At 43.1% G+C, this 5147-nt stretch overlaps 1 long non-coding RNA gene across 1 annotated transcript; it reads left to right on the forward strand.

Moving 5' to 3' along the window:
* Positions 1 to 854: 854 nt before the first annotated feature.
* Positions 855 to 4469, forward strand: LOC120220403. Its single transcript, XR_005525567.1, has 2 exons — positions 855 to 889; positions 4269 to 4469. It is a non-coding gene; the product is annotated as an uncharacterized LOC120220403 (long non-coding RNA).
* Positions 4470 to 5147: the final 678 nt, after the last annotated feature.

Consider the following 5147-nt stretch of genomic DNA (forward strand, 5'->3'; position numbering starts at 1 on the left):
TTTAAGAAGGTCACTAAGGTTAAATGAGGTTATAAGGGTGAGTCCCTAATCGATAGGATGGGTGTCCTTATAAGAAGAGAAAGAAGGGCGCCTGGGTGGCTCAGTCGGTTAAGCATCTGACTTCAACTCAGGTCATGATCTCACAGTTGGTGGGTTGGAGCTCCATGTCAGGCTCTGTGCTGACAGCTCAGAGCCTGGAGCCCGCTTTGGATTCTGTGTCTCCCTCTCTCTCTCCCCCTCTGCGCTCTGTGTGTGTGTCTCTCTCTCAAAAATAAACAAACATTAAAAATTTTTTTAAATGAAAAAAAAAAAAAAAGAAGAGAAAGAGAAGCCAGAGATCTTTCTTTTTCCCACACAGAAGAATGGCTGTATGAGGATGACAAGAAGGCAGCCATCTGCAATCAGGCTCCACTAGAGAATAACCTTGCCAAGCACTGCGATCTTGCTCTTTGAGCCTCTAGAAGGCTGAGAAAAAAATGTTTGTTTTTAAATCGCCCAGGCTGTGGTCTTGTGCTGCAGCAGTCTGAGCTAACTGATATACTAGACTGCGTGACTTTGAGCAAATCACGCATCTTCTGTCTACCTTAGTTTCTTCATCTGAAAAATGGAGATAATAAAAATTCCCAGGGTGCCTGGGTGGCTCAGTCGGTTAAGTGTCCGACTTCTGCTGGGGTCATGATCATGAGTCCGAGCCCCGCATCAGGCTCAGTGCTGACAGCTCAGAGCCCAGAACCTGCTTCGGATTCTATGTCTCCCTCGCTCTCTGCCCCACCCCCACTCTCACTCTGTCTCTCTTTCAAAAATAAATAAACATTAAATTTTTTTTTTTTAATTCCCTTCTCACAGGGGTTTTGGGAGAATTAAGTGAAATACAAGCATTCAGCATATAGTAAGTGTGCACCGATGGCTCTTGCTGTTCATACCTTTGAACTTCTGCCTCAGTGTCCCTGCCTGGAATTCCGAGTCTCACTTATCAGCAGATGCTCTTTGCAGCCCCCTGGCCTCACACAAGATCTTGCTGGTCTTCTCCCTGCCTCCTGTTCCTGGCATCCTCCAGTCAACACTTGGGATCCTGCTGGCATTGCTCAGAGCTGTCCCCTACCTTTCTTTTAGCTGTCTGTGCTCACCCTGGTGACACCATCTCCACCCTGAGAATGTCATGTCCTACATGTGTGCTTTGGTCCATTTACCTAGAGGCTTGAGGCTGAGCCAGCTGTATCAGTTTCCCATGATACCATCCTTTCTAGGCCTGGCCCCACCCCAGCAGCCTGGGTGCTTAGGTTGGCTCAGCATACTTCTCACCTCCTTCAGTAATCCAGGCTACTCGCACAGACTCACAGGGCTGTGGCGGCTCCAAATTTTTCTGTCTAGAAATGAACTGGGCTGGAGAGGGGTGAGCGGAAGAACTTGCTTTTATTTGTATAGCAAACACGCTGTTTTATATTGTTTGTTTGTTTTAACTTACATTGTGGGCTTATCTGGGTTGGATTTTAGGGAAAATAATGGAAATGATGTATGTGGGGGAAGGGTCAGGGGCCATGGTAACAGGCAGATTGGATACAGCTTCCCAGCCTCAGTCCCTTACGGGGCACACTGTGGCTAGTTTTATGTGGTATTGGGATGTGTGGTTGTCTGTCTGAGGTTTGTTGGGTCCTTCGTAGGCAGTGGTTCTCAGTTCGTAATGAAACGTATCTATTAGTTTCCAATTACCGTGTATCTCCAATTTAACGGCACAAACCAACACACACATGTTGTCTCAGAGTTTCTGAAGTTTTTAGTCTTTTAAAATTACATACATGATACAAGCTGCTAAGAACAAGTTTAAAGATTGAGAAAATCATAAGGTAAAAATGATCCATATGGCCTTATCCTACTCTGTTCCAACTGCCCCAGGGAAATGACCAGTCTTACTGGTCACTGTCAGTACATCTATCCGCATTTTTTTTTTTGCATGCTTAGATGAACGCATGCTCACACAACACACTCCCATTTCTCTTCTTTTTTTTTGTTTTGTTTTGTTTTAACAACAAAACAACAATGAGCTCACACTTCAATCAGGTGGGACTTCTGTTTGCAAGTGACAGAAACTCTACCTTAACCATTTTTGGCAAAAAGAGGAATTCACTGGCAGAAGAATTTAAACCACAAGACTCAGTGTCTCAGTCTTTTGTCTCTGCTTCTCTCAGACCAGCGTTTTTCACAAACTGGAACTCTGGTCCCCAGAAGCCACCCAGCTCCACACTCCAGACTTCCTACTCAGAGGGCTTATTTCTTGCCTTCAGCTCTAAATAAAGCACTCCCAAGAAGGATGTTGACATGTCAAATATTGTTTAAAGTGCTTTTGGCTGCAAATAACAGAAACGCCAACAGTGAGTGACTTAATAGGGTTTATTCTGTTCATGGAACAAGATGTCTAGAGGTACACGGTTGTTCTCGTGGCCCTGTGATGCCACAGGTCTGGGTCAGTTTCTTGGCAATTCCCTTAGTCTTCCCCTCGGGGTTGCAAGGTGGGTACAGCACCTCTAAACATCACATTCTCACTCGACGGTGTCTTTGTATATATTTTTAAGTTTAATTATTTATTTTGAGAGAGACAGAGACACTGCGAGTTGGGGAGGGGCAGAGAGAGAGGGAGAGACAGAGAATCTCAAGCCTCCTGAAGGGGCTTATGAAATATATCTCAAGACTAGCTGCAGGGAGACCGAGGGAAACATTTTTCTATCCACACTCTCCCTCCTCCCCTAACAAAGCAACCTGACAATGACCATATTTTCCAGGCAGTGTGAGTGTATGTGTTGTACCCAGTCCCTAGCCACATCAGCATACAGGTGAACCACACTTACCTATTCTATTAATGGGTGTTAACACTGCAGCAGTGGTTTTATATCAAGTTGTCAGAAACATTGAAAGGGGCTCATCCTCCCTGCTCTGGTCCCAGGACCAAGGAACTTTTATCTTGTTTCAAGACTTTGGCACATTGAAAAGATATGGCAATATTTCATCTTGCCAAAATATAACTATTTCACACTAACCTATTCAGGGCAAAGATAGAAAAGAGGTAAAAATAGCTTCTAAGTAGCCAAATAGATGTCAAAGAGTCACGCATTCCAGCTGGAAAGGGCAGTCCTGTATGCAATAACACTCAGGCTTGGGCTTAAATTTCATGTACTTGTAAGAGAGAGCTTTGTTAGCCTGGTCAATCTCACTTTACTTACGGTTCTAACTCGCTTGGTATCCTAGTCACTATTTCCACAAATGACAAGGGGAAGGAAGCTCCTCAAGGAAGCCACACTGCAGCTCAAACCAAAAGAGGGACCACAGACAGCCACAAAAACAACACAGCAGAAACAACCACCCAAAACCTTTTTAAAAAATGTCCCAAACATACAAAAGAATTCTGGTATTCTACCTACTCCATGGGACAGGGAAAGAACAGAGGTTCCCAGCCAGGAACAATTGTCACAGTCACATTCGGAGTGCTCTTTCCAAGGCATGGAAATGAAGGACTTATTTTGTGCTGTTCTATCTTTTCACGCAGTATTGATTCAGTATGATCATTCTCATTGCGCAGTATTTCGGAGAGATTTCCCAAGATGTAGGTTTCGGATGATGAAAAAGTTGATTCTAAAATCTCCAGGGAATGTCACTGTCCAAACAACTAGTTTCCATGGAGTTTTAGCAGAGAAGTTTCCTCCAGCAAACTGGCTAGGTAACCATAGAGAATGGTTTCTCTGCCTCCCTGCATGAGGGGGTGATATTGACCAGCCTTCGCCTGCAATTCAGGCCACCAGTGCTCCATTCCAGCCATCTGTGCACAGTGAGGGGTTAAGGCAGATAGGTAAGTGTTGAGACTTTCATCCATCCTCCTAGAAAATTTCCAGAAATGTTAGAGGTGAGCCGGAATGAGGGGGAAGGGAAATAATCTCTCTCCAGGAAGAAAGGAATTTGGGAACTTTTCCTGCAAAAGTTCTGTATATAACAAAATGTCATTCATTTCTTGTTCAGTTTGTCTAATCAGGAAATGATTCTATCCCACCTGTGGCATCAGCTAACCAGGATATTAGTGTCTTTGTGAGTGTGTGTGCATGTGTGTGCACGTGCTCCCTTGAAATTTAATTAGCAGCATTGAATAGAGAATTTTTTTTTGCTTTGTTCCAGAATCTTGTTACTTATTATTGTTATTAATGTTACCACTTCATTTTGCCCTCATGTGTTGCCCATTATTTCTTCCTCTGTTCTTCCTGGTTTTGTTTTGTTTTGTTTTACAGGTTATGGTAGGCAAAATAAGGGCCCCCTACAAAGTTATGCCTGCCCAGAAATGGTGTGTATGTTTCATCACGTGGCAAGAACAATGACGGTTGCAGATGGAATTAAAGTTGCTCATCAGCTGGCCTTAACATAATGAGATTATCCTGGATTATCTAGTGGACCAAATGTAATCCCGACATTCCTTCACTGAGCAAGGCAGAGGCAAAAAAAAAAAAAGGTCAGAAACAGAAATGGCACTGTGAGAAAGGCCTGCCTTTGATAACTGTGAAGATGGAAAGGAGTCACAGGCTAAGGAATGTGCAGCCTCCAGAAGCTGGAAAAGGCAAAGAAAACAGAGCCTCCAGAAAGGAATGTAGCCTTGCTGATAACTTGGTTAGTCCAGGGAGACCCATTTTGAACTTCTGACTTTCCGAACCCTGAGATAGTAAATTTCTGTGGTCTGAAGCCACCGAATTTGTGATAATTTATTCCAGCGGCAATAGAAAAAAAATGCATACATGTGTTTATAAATTACATTTAAGACATATTTATGAAGTGTTTACTATGTGCTCAACATTGTGCATGGGAAGAAGATACAAAAGTAATGAAGATGATGTCACACCTTCTCACAATTGATTAGTATTTTAGAAGATGGAATAAGGCTTATTTCTGTTACACAGACCTTTAGCTATCACTATGTAATGCTCATTGCATAGGCAACATGATTAATCTAATCATCCACATTTATTAGTGCCTTTTCTGTGCCAAGCACTGTGTACTCAATAAGGGAGATACAATGATGAGCAGATACAGTTACTTAATGTGACCAGGAGGAATTGTTCATTTCTACCACAACCTGGTCTGCTTCTCCTTCAATCTCTTTCTAATCTCCCAATTCC

This window comes from Hyaena hyaena, unplaced genomic scaffold (genome assembly GCF_003009895.1).
Source record: "Hyaena hyaena isolate Hyena2069 unplaced genomic scaffold, ASM300989v1 scaffold_698, whole genome shotgun sequence".
Lineage (NCBI taxonomy): Eukaryota > Metazoa > Chordata > Mammalia > Carnivora > Hyaenidae > Hyaena > Hyaena hyaena.